This window comes from Sceloporus undulatus, chromosome 1, assembly GCF_019175285.1.
Source record: "Sceloporus undulatus isolate JIND9_A2432 ecotype Alabama chromosome 1, SceUnd_v1.1, whole genome shotgun sequence".
Lineage (NCBI taxonomy): Eukaryota > Metazoa > Chordata > Lepidosauria > Squamata > Phrynosomatidae > Sceloporus > Sceloporus undulatus.
In genome coordinates this window covers 166,337,459-166,354,434 of record NC_056522.1, presented here as the reverse complement: position 1 = coordinate 166,354,434, position 16,976 = coordinate 166,337,459, and positions in this window count along the sequence as shown.

The window sequence follows — 16,976 nt, the reverse complement described above, 5'->3', positions numbered from 1 at the left end:
GAAATCTGTGTAGTGTGTGTGTGTGTATAAATAGATAGATATAGATACTTGTGTGACCCTTGGTTGGGAGGAAGTGATTTGCATGTTAATCTGTGTGTTCGTCTGTTGTTGAATGGCAAGGCCTTAGGGTAGGAGGATTTGCGAGGTGGATGTGTGTCTATTTAATTAGTAATCCCTTGTCTGTGGGGAAACTCCCTGACCCTGGGTGGTGTTCATTTGCATGAACTGAGTCTTGATTTTGGTGTTCTTTAGGATTGGTAGCCAAACTAAACTTTGGTGCAGTACAGATCGCCCCAAAGGGGCGGCCTGCACCTGCCCCTTTTCTCGCGGGATTGGGGCTAGGGAAGCCTCACTGGCAGCCCTGCGGCCCCAATCCACTGTTTTTCCGGTGTGGAAAAGGGGTGTCCTAGGGGCTTCATACTCCCAGACACCCTGGGCAGCCCCTTTATCCTCAGGATCATTCCTGCGACCATGTCATTGCTGCGGGAATGATCTGCTCCCAAAAAGGAGCTTTGTTTCAGAGCTCCTTTCTGCGCTGCTCGAAAGGCATGATAAGTGCCCTCCAACGGCGTGGAGACGTCACACACGTGCCAGACAATTTGTACATGGCACATGCATGACATCATCATCACGTGCTCCACGTGGACGATGCTACATAACGATGGCGCTATCTACACGAACTAGGGTTAGGGAGTGTGCGATTGGTGCGCACTCCCTAACCCTAGAATTGGCACTGGTAGGCCACTTTATGGCGGTCTGTGCCACACCTTTGTTTACTTTCAGTGTTTCTTCTTTCCTTTTGAGGCTGTCCAAGTGTTTGTGGGTTTTAATGGCCTCCCTGAGCATTCTGACTTGGTAGTTGGTGGCGTGGTGCAGAATTTCAGTGTTTTCAAATAGCATTCTATGTCCAGGTTGGTTTATGACAGTGGTTCTCAACCTTCCTAATGCCGTTACCCTTTAATACAGTTCCTCGTGTTGTGGTGACCCCCAACCAATGGTCTCAGTTCCTAAGACCATTGGAAAAATGTGTTTTCTGATGGTCTTAGGCAATCCTATGAAAGGGCCGTTCGACCTCCAAAAGGGGTATGACCCACAGTTGGAGAACTGCTGGTTTATGATGTGTTCTGCTACTACTGATTTTTCTGGCTGGCTCAGTCTGCAGTGTCTCTTGTGTTCTTTGATTCATGCACAAAGACTGTGTTTGGTGCTCCCTATGTAGACTTGTCCACAGCTGTATAGTATGTGGTAAACCCCTCTGGCCATGAGTGGTTTTCTCTTGTCCTTCATTGAGCACAACATTTGCTGGATTTTCTTGGTAGGTCTGCAGATCATTTGGAGGTTGTGTTTCCTCATCAGGTTCTCTATTTTTTCCGTGACTCCTTTGATGTATGGTAAAAATACCTTCCCTTTGGGTAGTTGTTTGTTTTCACTCCTGGGGTTTTTTTTCTGGGTCTGGTAGCACTTCTCATGTCTGAGCTGGAGTAACCATTAGCCTGTAGAGCCCGGTTTAGATGTTTCATTTAATCTTCCAGGAAATGGGGTTTGCATATCCTTTTTGCACTGTCTACCAGTATTTTTATAGTGCTCCTTTTTTGTCCTGGGTGATGGTTGGAGTTCTTGTGTAGGTATCTGTCCATGTGTGTAAATATTCTGTATACTGTGTGACCCAATCATTGGTTCAGTTTGCGGATGACTAGGACATCCAAGAATGGTAATGTTCCTTCCTTTTGTATTTCCGTCATGAATTGGATGTTGGGGCAGATGTTGTTCAGATGGTTCAAAAACAAATATGTTTTTAGTTGTTGTAAGTTGCCTTGAACCCCAATCTGGAAAAATTAACAGAGGGAAAGAAGAAGAAGAAGAAGAAGAAGAAGAGCTGTTTTGTAAATCCAGATTTTTCTGCTGAATATGAATTCATATGCAGTGAAAAGAAATCAAATTATTGATTATACCTGTAGTTCCCTTTAAGAAGAATAAGGAAATTAGTGATAATAAATCAGCAGTGCACAGATTCTTTCTTTTGTTGGGACATGGACATATAGGCCCAAGGATGCTTGCATCCAGTACTATGGGGTCCACATGATCTTTTAAAGTCCAGACAGGAAGATAAAGACTCAGCGGCTGTACAGACCGGCAATTTGTGCCGGCCTGTATGCGCGATGAGGGCTGAGCGACTGCATGCTCAAAGCCTTTACTGCACCACCCGGGTGCCATTTTGTGTGCGCCTGTCCATACAGCATGCACCATGATGATGCATGCCCGGCGCAGCACCCAAATGATGCAGCACAGAAGGGGTGTCATGATGGCGCACCGGTGTACCTGTGGTGCCCCTTCAGGGATGCCCCCTTTTGGGGGCTTCTTTTTTCCTCCTTCCAGAGGCCATAATGTGGTGTCTTGCCGCCCGTATGTAGAGCCCCTCAGTCCAGCCTGTTCTTTCCTCCCTCTGTGAACAGCTGATCATGAGACTCATTGTTTTGTTGCTGCTATATGCCCTCAAATCACCTCTGACTTATGGTGATCCAACCATGGGTTGTTGGTTTTTTGTTTTGTTTTGTTTTGCAAGATTTGTTTAGGGGGGGGGGGTTTGCACTGCCTTCCGCTAAGGCTAAAGAGATGCCCAAGGTCACTGGGTGTATTTTCACGACTAAGTGAGATTTGAAGTCTGATCTCCCAGTCTACACACAAACCACTGCATGATGTTTGCTCTCTCAGTAGCCCCAGCTCTAGGAAATACAAAGGAAATTCAATGAAGTATTTATTGTACAACAGAGCTATGTTTGAAAAGTAAGCTCACTTGTGATACCTTATATTTACTGAATTCCATATACATCAAATTCAGAACAAGTGGAGTTTGTGTTTGTGTTTGTCCCCTTTAGTTGCTCTGCACCAGCTAGCTGTACTTTTTGGGGTGGGAAAACAAATATCCTGAATCACCTTATGGATGATGAGTCAAGAGGCCAATGGCTTCTCAAAAACAGAGGTGACTAGCTAATTCTGAGCTAAGGGTATTTCAGCAGAAACTGATACAACTGCAATGCTTGTGATCAGGAGGGTGAACCAGTTCTGCTCAACTGGTAAAAGCATCATCTGAATACCATCTGCTGCCTCCGTCAAGAAGCTCAGGGGAAATAATAGGAGCCGAAACGAAAACTGAGTGTGATACAAAGAGCCTAGAGGCAACTTTCATCATGCTGTGCATCATAAGATGTTGAAAGTTGCCTCTGGGCTCTTCATTTCACACTCAGCAATGGGGAAGCTGGGGCTTTCTGCTTTTTGTTAAACAGCCAATCAATTTTCGAATACCTTGCAGAACTATTCCTTTAAGAAACATGTAAATATTATTTTGCAATGGTTATTGAGTCATCTTTTAGAACCTTTTGGCCTACATTCAACTTTATGGCAGTTGCTGAGGGAGTCATGCTACTGGTATTGGTTGCCAAGCCTTTTTCCATGGCAATTATGCCACAAGTGGAATTTCTTCTAACTTCATCCTGTAATTACTGTTTCTATCCCTAATGTACTGCACAGTATAGATGGTGACAGGAAATTCTCTCTAAGGGAAGACACTTGTCATTTGTCTTTTTTCCTGGTCTTTTCCATGTGAACAAAACAGTAGACAGTTACTTCCAAAGATGCATACAATCCTTCAACACACCATGAATGGACAGTAATCTGTAAGAGAAATTTATTCATTACAGCTGATGTAAATTGGTTGTTCATCTGCTTTTGTGAGATGTCCCAGAGGCGCTATGTTATATCTGCCCCCACCAACTTCATGTCCCTATGGAAAAGGCCTTTAGGATTTAGAGCCCAGTGAGCCCAGAACTGGCACCGTTTTAAAGTTCTCATTTTTATCTGAAGTTTTAATTTGGTCTCATTGGATTCAGGTCTGCTTTCCCTTATGCCTTGAAGCTTAACATACATCTCTGATTTTTCAGAAGGTGAGTCAAAGATAAAGGCATGTTCATATATGAGAGAAGTGTGTTCTATGTTTCATCAAGGGCAGCCACTGGGAGTGGATTTCTTTTGTAAGGCTATTTTTGAAGATCAGGGTCCAAGAGAAAAAATGGTTATGGGCCTATGGAAAAGGGACAGAGGCTAGAGCCACACTACTCAGTTATAGCAACATGACATCACTTTAACATTCATGATTACCTCCTCAAGAATTCTGGAACTGGTAGTTTGATAGGGGGCTTAGAGTTGTCTGCTAGAGAGCTCTAGTGTACTCCCCTGAATAAACATTTTAGTTGCTAAGGTATCCTGATATTACCTCAAGCTCGGGCTCCTGATCGCCCCTCACTTTAATATTAAAAGGGATGCTGAAGTGGGTAGCCTGAAAGGCAACCCCATTGCAGAGACCTGGCCGTACCATATTTGGAAATCCAGATGACTGTAACACGGGTAGAAGCAATAGCATCCACTACAATGAGATCATCCAAAGATGATCTTGGGAGTGTGCACTGGAGCTCTCCAGCAGTGAATTCTAAGGATCCCCCCCAAATTGCACACTCCAGAATTCCCTAAAATGGAGTCATGAGAGTTAAAGTAACATCAAACTGTTATAAATATGCAATCTGTACATACCAAAAGCTTAAACCAAGGAAAGCCTAATTCCTATTGAGGAAATAAAGGCCTGTTACAGACAGCCAAACTAAAGCTGCTTCGAGTCACAGTGGAGGTATAGTGTTTCAATGATGCATGCGTCCTAAGAGTCTAGAAGCCACACCAAAGCCATGCTCCAGTCCTTAGGGCTGGAGCGTGGCTTTGGTGCAACTTCTGGACTCTTAGGACGCATGCATCATTGAAACACCATACCTCCACTGTGACTCGAAGCAGCTTTATTTTGGCTGTCTGTAACAGGCCAAAGATGCATTGGGACTCCACCATTCCAGAGTGGGATCGTAGGATGTAATGTTCTTCTCCATTCCTCTACCCCACAAGAAGGCTTCACACAGAAAAACAGGTGCCAGGAAAAAGCATGGGGAAGTCAGACCCTTCTTCAACAATTCTTTTATCCCTGTCGGGCAATAAATATTCTCTTATCACAGACCTGGTCACTATCATCTCTCCTGAAAGGACCTGCCAGGCTGGGCTGTAGGAGTAAGCTGTAAGGCTATAGCAACTTTAAGACTATGAAAAAGAAAGGATTTTGTCAGCCTATAAAGTGACAGGAAACGAAAGGCATATCCACAGAACCCAACAGTCTAACAGTCAGTGTGTGACATTATCACTTGCCTCACTAATGGAATGTGGGCAGATGTAACACTCAAAGGTCATATAGTAAAGATTTCATTTTTATGTTTCATGATAGTTTAGATCAGCCTCATGAAAGTATGTCCCAACTCATGTGTTTGGGTATTGGTTACAGGAGCTGCTATTAAAAGCACCTGAAACAAGGATTTGGGGGTTTATCCGAGCTGGGCCCTTTGAACTAGAGAGAAACGTATGAGAGGAAAACTCAGCTGAGAACTGACTGACACATCTTGAAATATTTCATCTCTACTGATAGCAAAAACAATAAACCTGCACCCTATTTTTTGATCTCTCCTTTGATTTATGGCACCGCCGTTTCTCTTCTGAGCTGACACCTCAAAGGCTTTGAGATTTTCAGGCATTTCCCTTTTGCTTTTTCTTAGTCACTCAGGTGTAACTGCTATAAAGTGAGGAAAAACATGGAACAGAGTTGGTTTGGCAATCCAAGACATCTGCAGCTGACTTTATTGAGGGCATGGTCAAGCTACACAAGACCTTTCATGGCACATTTTCCTTCTGAGTTAGCAAAATTTTGTATTCTTTCCCCAGATTTCAAATCTCCTGTAGGAATTATGTCAGGGGCTTATTCTGATTTTGTAAATGATGCCATGCTATTTTGCATCCATGCTTATATCTATATGAGAAATGAAACTATTATTTTTCACATGCTGACTATGAGATAGGATTCACTATATGTGGTTTCTGTTTTTTCACCGAAGGATCAAGAGCAACCATTTAATAAGTTATTAATGCTTACTTAAATTAGAAAATGTGTGTGCTGGAAAATTACATGGTCCAGATGTCTGTGAAATGTTCTCTTAAACGGTTTGCTCCTTTTATCCAACGCTGTTTAAATGGTAGAGATGGCAGCTGTTTTAGAGTTGGAAATGCAAATCTGAAGGAGCCCATTGTCAAACAAATTGACCAACAAATCATAGAAAGGGAGCAAATCACCTTGTTCATTTACAGTCTCCCACTCTACAGAAACGGTAACACCATTTTTTCTGTGATTTTGCAGATTCCTTAGTTTAAATCATATCTATAATATATATATAATTTTCATAACAATTGCCACACACACACAAAGTAAACTTAGGGAGAAAAGTACGTCCTTTTGGGGAGGGACCCCCAAATTGTACTCTACTTCACTAAACAAAGGCCCAGATTAATCCTCATAGCTAGTGAAAGGGGTATTTCTTTGACAAAGGAATTGCAAAAACAAGTTCCCACAGGAAACTTTGTGAAGCATTGATTCCTCTTGTTTAGGAACGACTCAAGAGCATTACAAACTGGAATCATTATCTTATTCTCATTTTATGAATTTTGTGAACAGTATTGGCCTAGACCAGGGGTTTCCAACCTGTGCTTCAAGGAGTCCAGGTGCTCCATGGCCACTCCAGGAAAATGAAAGAAATAAAAAAATTAATGAAATTAAAGAATAAGATATATTCTTATATATACTCCTAAAAACCATTAACTTGTAAGACATAGGGTAGGCATCTTAAGGGCTCCGCCACAGAAATAAGGGCTCCACAAGTCAAAAGGTTTAGGAACCCCTAGCCTAGACTATTTTTAATGTAATGCCCCATTTTTGATCCATTTTATATATCTTTCTGGATGCAGGTGCATACATATATCTGCCAACTGAAGACAACCCCTCCTGATCTGATGAAGTGGTCTCTAGATCACAAACAATTACAGTCGGCCCTTCTTATATACTGATTTTTTATACACGGATTCAAGCATCCACAGTTTGAAAATGTTCCAAAAAAGTATAAATTTCAAATTTTAAACCTTGATTTTTCCATTTTTTATAAGGAACACCATTTTGCTATGTCATTATATTTAATGGGACTTGAACATCCACGGATTTTGTTATCCACGGGGGATCTTGGAACCAAACCCCAGCGTATAACAAGGGTCCACTGTCACAACAAATGTGTAAGTGTGTGAAATGCCAGAGGACTCTGCCCAGCTATTTTTGCTGCACAGTATGGACATGACTACAACTCTGAAATATGGTTGATAGTCCAAAACTTTCAGAAGGTTTGGTGAATGTGGGCATGGTACAGGCCTCTGTCTCTGAACCAGATTCTTGATGTTAGAGAGGAAATGCATATCTGTAAAAACCATGAAGAATGCTTATCCTATACTTACCTGGAAATAAGGTGCATTGAAATCTGTGGCATTTACTACTGCGTGGATATATACAGGATTGCTCTGTAAGGCTACAGTTCTGTCCATACTTAGATATTGTTCCCTAGTGGACATCCCCTCCAAACAAACATGCAGAGGATCAGGCTACAAGCCAGTAGCCCTATGCAGACTTCTGCTTGCTTTGGATGGAGTATGTATGATTTCATGGAGACAATTCTTCATTTCCTCTTTCTTATTCCATTAGAGTTCCTTCAGATGCATGGTGTTCCCAGCCCTATCACAACAGAAGAAACAAATTTCTTCAAGGCTAAAACTTTACTGATCTATGATTTCCATTTTCCTTTCAAGTTTAGAAAAGGAGATTAGGAGGACTCAGGAAATGGAATAAACCTAGATTTCTGAGAGATTGTTCGTTGATATAGTATAGTATAAAGAGAAAGAAGCAGGCTATGAAAGCTCATACCTTCAGTGTTTTTCTTTCAGTTAGTCTCAAAGGTGCTACTAGATCCCTTTCCATATTGTATGTGTGTGTATATGAGTCGCTTTAGAAAATAAATATTTAGGAAGAAGAAAACAGAAGAAGTGAAGAGTGTTTAACAATTAGTAATTAATTGAAAGAGGGTTTAAGAAAGTAGAAGAGGGTGGGTGAATTTAAGTATGGAAAGTTTTTTAAGGAAGGCTGTAGGGATGAGAATCATAGAATCATAGAATCATAGAGTTGGAAGAGATCGCAAGGACCATTCAGTCCAACCCCCTGCCATGCCAGAAATCCAAATCAAAGCATCCCCGACAGATGGCCATCCAGCCTCTGTTTGAAGACCTCCAAGGAGGGAGACTCCACTATGAGGAAGGAATTTGTTCCACTGTCGAACAGCCCTTACTGTCAGGAAGTTCCTCCTAATGTTGAGGTGGAATCTCTTTTCCTGCAATTTGCATCCATTGCTCTGGGTCCTAGTCTCTGGAGCAGCAGAAAACAAGCTTGCTCCCTCCTCAATCTGACATCCCTTCAAATATTTAAACAGGGCTATCAATATCCACCTCTTAACCTTCTTTTCTCCAGGCTAAACATCCCCAGCTCCCTGAATAGTTCCTCATAAGGCATGGTTTCCAGACCCTTCACCATTTTAGTCGCCCTCCTTTGGACACGCTCCAGTTTCTCAATGTCCTTTTTGAATTGTGGCACCCAGAACTGGTCACAATATTCCAGGTGGGGCCTGACCAAAGCAGAATACAGTGGCACTATTACTTCTCTTGATCTAGACACTATACTTTTATTGATGCAGCCTAAAATCGCATTGGCCTTGTTAGCTGCCTCATCGCACTGTTGACTCATGTTCAACTTGTGGTCTACTTGGACTCCTAGATCCCTTTCACATGTAGTTTCATTCAGCCAGGTGTCCCTCATCCTATATCTGTGCATTGAAGGAAAAGAAAGTTGAGAAGAGGATGGGGTAAAGAAGTAAGGTTAGGTTAGAGTGGATGACTGGAGAGAAGAGAAGGACTTTGGAAGAGAAATTTTGAGGATGGAAGGTATAGAGAGAGCATAAGGTGTGAAAGAAAAAATAGGAATACGGAATGTATCCAATTACATTATTAAGAACGTTAAAGCTGGAATGTTCTAATTTAAGAAATTCACGAATATGCCATCCGGTACTTGACCTCACCCTTGCTATATTTGTATGTTATTGTTGTACAAATGCAGATATATTCTTGATTTTATTTTCCTGTTTTGTGGAAATTATGACATTGTAATTGATGTAGTATTGCAGTAGGGAGTGTATGGATGTATATTTTAAAATTTGATGTATTTAATAAAAAATATTATAAAAATTTAAAAAAAGAAAATAAATATTTAGGCTATGTGTATCTTCTGTTGCCTACAATTAAATAAACAGCATCTAAAAACTTGTGATCCTTGAGCTGCCGTGATCGAAATATTCCTTAGCAAAGATGGTGAGAATGATAAGTAACATGATACGGATAAAGAACATGGCTGCTTAAAGGGCCAACAATGCAAGGTGGTAGCCCCATTAAGGTTTCTGGGCCTCAAGGTTTGTTGTGAAGTGCTGCTTTCTTAGGTTCTCCAACAGAAGGAATAAATTATCAGGCCTGGCTGAGAAGATCAAGTCAAAAGAGTGTGTTTGTGGGATTAGGAGAAGATGATTTTCTGCTCGATGTAATGGAAATAAAATGTCGTTCATTCCACCCATGTGGTCACCAGGCTCAAATCCTGAGGTAGTAAGGACAGCCAAGCACTTTCCCTGACAAGCCAGGATCTAGGATCTCGCAACAGTTGACCCCACTAGGTCTCATTGCAACCAAACCAGTCCAGGTTCTGCCCCAATAAACCAAGCAACCTCTTTTCGTTTTAGGCCTCACCCTTTCATAGTCACATTCAGAAGCCAAGGCAGCTCTATGGACACTATAATCCATGTGCACATCTTTTCTCAACCAACTGCCCTTGTTTTATAAGAAGTCAGAGAAGAGAGAGAGAGAATGACATTTTACACATTTTTCTTTCAAGGTGCCGATTCTAGTAACATGGCATTTTTGAATGAGACCATAGGGGGCATTTTTTTTTCTTTGAACAATAGGAAAATGCATTAAAGGGCACATCTGAAAAACATGGGGCCATGCTTTTTGGTGATGTAAATCAACATTTATTTCACTAGTCATTCTGACACTCCCTAGCTGAGGAGGTACCCCAAAATGTTTCCTGTACTCTGCGGTTATGCTTTATGTTTTAAACAGTTTTCAGCTGGAGTTTATAGGGAAGAAATAATTAAATGCAGCCCATCGCAGTAAGAGTCCATTTCCGTCACTCTTGAAGTCAGAATATATATATATGGTACTTTTGTGCTTTTGTTTATTTCTATGATACCACCTGGGTGATTTCGACTGAATTAATTAACATTTCTGTCAGGACTTTAGATGTGGAAAAGGGTGGGGAAGGAAAAGAAAAGGAAGAGCCTCCTTGTCTTGTTAGAGTCTGTTTGCTATAATGATGTCTAGAGCTGGAGGCCAATATGCCAACTGCTGCAATACTCTCCCTGGGAATGGAACCTTTCCTTGCCATAACCAGGAAAAAAGAATGCTGCCTGTGCCAGAGAAGCTGGCATGACAGCAAAGCTTAAGACCAAGCTGGAAAATGGTGTCTCTGTGTCCAACTCATCTTCGGGTATGTCTTGGTACTCATCTTTATGGAGGAAATGGATTTTATTTTTCTTGACTCTAGGCTAGAAGTTATTATTATTATTATTATTATTATTATTATTATTATTACCCTGCTCTTTCCCCAAAACTGGGACCCAAAACCGCTCACAACATTAAAAGAACAATATAATTAAAAACATGGAAAAATGATACATTAAAACGGAATTAAATTGTTACAATATTAAAATAGATTGCTTATTAAAAGCATAAAAATACAGTTTAAATTGTTTAAACCACTTAAAATGATACAACATCCCTATCCGGTCCTTTAAAAACATTTGGTTTTATAAGCCTGCCTGCATAAGAAAGTTTTAACTTGCCAGTGGAAAGACAAGGAAGAGGCCATTGTGATCTCCCTTGGAAGGGAGTATTGTCATTTAGAATATGTATATATGACTCCATGAATTTCATACGTTTTCTTAGGCAAGGAATATTCAGAGGTGGTTGGTCATTTTCTTCCTCTGAAATAAAGCCTTGCAGCAACTGGTATTCCTTGGCAGTCTCCCATCCATGTAGGCATCATGGGTCAGTGTTTGCTGTACAAACAGAACATCACACACCAAAACTTTATGCCAGCTAGGGCAAACATATTCAATTAGTATAAAGTAATGTATTTGTAACCATGGCGTAACGGTTTGAGTGTTGGACTATGACTTTGGAAATGAGGGCTCGATTCCCAGCTCAGTCATGAAACCCACTGGGTGACCTTGGGCAAGTCACATGCTCTCAGCCTTAGGGGAAGGTAATGACAAACCTCTCTGGACAAATCTTGCCAAGACCCCCCCCCCCCCATGATAGGGTCACCTTAGGGTTGCCATAAATCGGAAATGACTTGAAGGCACGCAGCAGCAACCTGTTCATAATGCTGAGTGATGTTAATATGTTACATATTTTCTTTTAAAGGAATGATGATGCTGTTAACAAAAATAATGATGTTTCTATGCTCTGTTTGGATGGCTATAAACCCTGCATGTGGACTTCCTTGTTCAACATTCTGAGAAGAAATTAGAAGGAAATTATTCACAGTCTGTAATATGATATGGAGAAATTCATGTACTGAACCAGGTAATTGGGAATGCTGGCAACTACACTACATTTGTCACATCCACAGATATCCTCAACATAACAAAGTATTCCTCCAAAAGTACTGCTGACACCATCAATTACGTATCTCGAGAAATTAATGCATGTTTTTAATATTTGCATTTAGTCAGAGGTGTGACCAAGATAAGTCCATATGCCCAGCCATAGAAGAAAAAGGAACAAGGGAGCTGAATTCTAAATGCAATACGGTTTCATTAATAACTAACTGGGAAGATTCCAAAGGGAATTATTTATAAAGGGATTTTAAAATATCATTTGAATAACCATAATTGGAAACATGGCCATGTTACTGGCTTACACACACAGCCTCTCTGCATTGTAAGTCTTATTGTATTGTCTGGACTAATGCATGCTTATGTCCATAAGGAATAATCCCTTCTAGAAGAGCAGTAATAATGATATAATTATATTTCTCAGTTCAGTACCTAAAGAGTAACTATGCATGCATGCACACACTCATATACCACATTTACAGACTTGTACTCTCATAAATGTAAAAGTCTGCTCAAGGTTTCAAAGTGTACACAAGTTGGAACACAAGACGCGAAAGGAATTCAGCCCTCTCAATGTATGTTTGGCATGACATATAGGCCCGTTGCAGATGGGCACCCTAGGACGGACTCAGTCCGTACTAGGGTTAGAAAGGGGCGTCTCTTCCAGATGCCCCTAACCCTAGCACAGACTGAGTCTGTAACAAATGGCGGCAGCCGTTCCACACGGTCGCTGCCATCTTGACGTAACGGATGCTCTGCGTCCGCATGTCGCACCCCGGAAGTGATGCCGCAGGTGCGCGACTAGCGCCTCGCGGCGTCTCTTCCAGGGAGCAAGAAGGAGTGCGATTTTCACTCTCCTTCTTTGCTGCGTCCGGGAACCATGCCATTTGGCTGCTGCGGTTCTCGGATGTAGCAACCGGCGGCGGCAGCAGACCACCGATTTCAGCGGTCTGTAACCCACCATAGTATCTTTTGCTTTCAGTGGGATGCACACAGGTGAAAAACATTTATATACATTAATCCATCTGTTACTGTATATTTTACCAGCTCTAAAGAATCAAGAAAACACGTCCCCAGACATGAAGCAATTTTTCAATATATATTCAGATCTCTAAACTAGTTTTTTCCCCTTCTCATTCAAATTAAGAAAAGAGATTGGATTTCTTTCTTTCATTTTATAATCTTGTTCACTTTTCTTCAAGGGCTGTTCTTGAGCTGGTGCTGCCAAATGAGAAATGTCAAAGTGCAGTCATCCGGACAGAGCACATTACAGTACTGGAAAAGCCAGTATTGGTTTTTCTGACCTGCAGGATGAAACGTAAATCATATTTTAAATTTATCCTTCTTTTCCCCCCAATGCCATCATATAGTACTGCTTAATAGACCACATTCTTTATTGTTAGATGTATTGCATCTTCCTCTGCAGATTTTGTTCAGATGGCCAAACCCAGGAAGCATTTCTCCAAAAACTAATCACTACTGTTCTGTATGTGGTAATTCAAAATATTTCATTTGTGTTCCAATAATTCCAGATTTTCCTCCTCTGTCTTCTGAAGCACATCCCTCTTTCCAATGCATTTGAACTAATGCTGAAGAGAAGTGCCTCGCTGCCTTTACTGTCCAGTTTCGATGCTATGAAAAAGGAGCTTAAAGGGAGTCAAAAAGTGTTTGAAGCACATTTGTTCCCATGGTTGACACTGGTAACCACTGCACACTATACAGTACATTTTAAGTATCTGAACATAGTTGAATTATAGTGATTATAAAGCTGGTTCAGAGTGATGGCAGGGCTTCTGGAACAAACTTTTTGCTAATGTCCCTAGTGCCAGGATTTCTTTCCTTTAAGTTTTTCTTTTAACTTCAGGGCAACGCCCTTTTTAATATTCCAGGCTTTTAAAGTATTCAAGGCATTAAAAATTCCATTGATTGCTCTGTTTTTATTTGTCTGTGGTTGTTATTTATTTGATTTATATCCTTCCCTTCTTCACAAATCATTTAAAAACATAAAACTTCCAAGCACAAATTGCAAATATTTTTTTGGGGAAAAAACAGTCAATGAAATAAAATTATGAGCAGGAAGAAAAGCGAGGAAAGAGAAAAAAAGATTTATTGCAGGATTTGATTTTTCTTGGCATTTTAATTTTGTATACTACCCTGAAACCAAATTTGATGAATGGTGGTGCATAAATCTTTTAACTGAATAACCAAACAAATGAGAAGATATTATCACCATCACCACCACCACAGTTTTTAGAGACTTGTGTTTGGTATGAAAGAAATGCCAGGACATGGGGCTGCATACATATTTCTTTTGCCTTGATAATCTGCAAAAAAATATTACACACACAAACACACACACACACACACACATGGAAAAGCCCTGCAAAATCCTTTAGTACAGAGATTAGTTTTGATGCATGTGCATGCTGCGGGCAATGGTGACACTATAATATAATATAATATAATATAATATAATATAATATAATATAATATATAATCATCAACACTCTTATTCAGTTAAGACTAACCATTTCTGGATACAGACGCTGCTAAACAGGAAAGTGGGAGCTAACTATAGGTGAGGGGAGAGGAGCAAGCGCATGTTTATACCAGGGATGGGGAACATGCAGCCCCACTCTGACCATTTTTGCAGCCCTCAGAGGCTGTCTTTGCCACTGCTACTGCCACTATCACCAATGAATTTACTGCTGTGGGACATGTGTCTCTCTAAATTTGCCACCATGCTGTCAGATCTCACTGTTACCAGACTTTGTCCCTTTGAAAATGAGACATTAAAACAAGACACCCAGAGTTTATGCATCTTGCTTTAATTCCTGTTGCACTGTTTTAAAGCAGGCGTATTCTGTTATAGTGGGTCATAATGATTTGGAGGGTTGTGTGAATCAAACCTATGAAGTATTTTTTTAGCCTGTGGTTTATAGTCATATTTGAAGACTTACTGTGTGAGAACCTGCATGGTGTAGTGATCTGAGTGTTTGACTAGGATTCCAGGACACCAAGTCTGAATACCCATTCAGCTATGAAAACCCATGACCTTAGGTAAGTGATAGCCTCAGAGGAACAAATTTTGCCTAGAAAGCCCCAGAATCAATATTGGAAAGCAAGACTAATAGACAGACTGTTGTCCAATGGACAAAGAAAATGCAAATACAAAATGCTAAAGGGCTGACTTCATTCATTTTTCCTCTGAGTACTTCTACTGGTATTAGCTGTGGTTGTTTTTTCTGAAAGACATGAACTTCTTGCAAGTCTAAAAATGATTTGTCACTGCAGACATAAATATAGGAGCTCCGGATGTATGCATCTTGGGCTCAGTCATTTAAGTTAAATATAAGATTTCAAAAATGATGACTGCAACATATTTTCACATTCTTCTTGAAAACAGTGAAGTCTTTAAATTTTTCATTAGTTTCCAAGACCCTCCAACAAGGAACTTTTGTGTCTTTTTTTTTTTAGAGTGTTATTCTTATGCTATGATCAATGACTGATTGAACATGTGTGTGCATAATGCACCCAGGCATTACTGGAGATTCTACTCCACCTGGCTTTTGCTACAGCGGCTCTTAAAGAATCTGGGATAATATTTATCTTTTTTATTTTTATTTATTTGATCAACACAGTTTGCCTGCATTTTTTAAAATATGGCTTCATGCTCCTCAGTTAATGAAATAGCCTTACATTTCTAGCAGTGCAGAGAGTGAGACACAGAAAATCATTACCACCTTGAACTCTTCCATTTGCTGTGTTTGCAGCCCCTTGGTAATTCTCCCTTCTACTTTTCTTTGGGTGCCTAAACTGTATTTCTAAAAACTGATCTGATGTTTCAAGTTATAGCAACACTAGAATTTTAGGGATTGAAAGACACTCTAATGATGGAGGGGAATTATTTAGAGAAGGCAATACTCCCATTATGTTAAAGTGAAACTATACACATGACATTCAGCTAGAACAGGAGTGCACAGTGTATGGCTTGCTGGTGCCACCAAATCTGCCAGTGAGTTGTTGAATTTGAACTGGTATGATGTTAAAACCTCTCAGAAGCACTATTCTGCTTTAAACTAAGGAACATGCTCTCCATGCATCTTGTTTTTAAAGGAAATTGCATCTTTTTTGGCACCATTAAAACTTTAAATGACACAGAAACAAATATGATGATGTAGTTGAAGCCTGATATAGTCTCCTGTGCATTGTTGGAAGGGAGGATCTAATATGGCTCCTCAGCCTGGAAACTAGAAATATGACATTTTCTACAAATGAATAGAAACAGCTGAATGCAGACACATATACACACTAGTTCTTAGGGTTTTTATAAAACGTCAGCTTTTCTTTTAAAAATAAAAAATTCTGAACAATTTTTTAAAATGGAGAAACAAGTTCATAAGTATCTGCATACATTTTAGTTAAAACAGTTTTCATATGCAATCTTATTGGACCAAAATTAGGAGAAATAGACAGCCAGTTGAATTCAAAGGGTTGGATCTAGAATGCCTGTAAATGTAATTGTAGTCATGGCAAGCTCCTGCTGGAGTGGCACATGGTTGGGATCTTCATTTATCTTGTGCCCAGAAAAAGTACTACAGAAAGCTGAAAGAGGCTCCAAAATAATGTGGGAGGAAGACATTTCTCCAGTAGTTACTTGTGTTAGATCCCAAGAAAGGGCCCCTTCTTTTTTGCAGAATGAAGACTCCGATTCCAACCTAATTTCGTAGTGTCCAGAAGAGAAGGTTGTAGATTCTAATGCATACAGTCTCGGAGAGGCTATTTTGCTTTGAGGTGGATATTCAGATCCACAATTCATATATTCCAGGGGAGACATACCAGAGTTTACATGTTATCAGATTTATTCAATATACATTTTTTTTCAGGCGCATTAATGAGAGAATGGGAAACAACTTTAAAAAGCTGTGTTTGTTGGCTAGTGTAGTATTTCTTGTGGGTTTTGGTTTGTGGGTTTGCTTGTTTATTTCTTTTTTTCTCCCCACAGAAGACCCATATTAGGCTAGGATCCTACATCAAATAGGAGGAGCATTGATACCCCACCCATGCAATTCTATGTTTTCTCCACCTGGAAGGTGTTAAGCCCTGAGAGAAACCTCTACTGCTGTTACTAGTGGGAAAAGAAAGGACAGTGGGAGCAATTCAAATGATGAAGGGGCAGCTGATCTTATTTTGGCTGGAAGAAGAAGAAAAGAGGGCACTCATAGATGGAGTGCACCCTCCTTTTTCTTCCCTTTG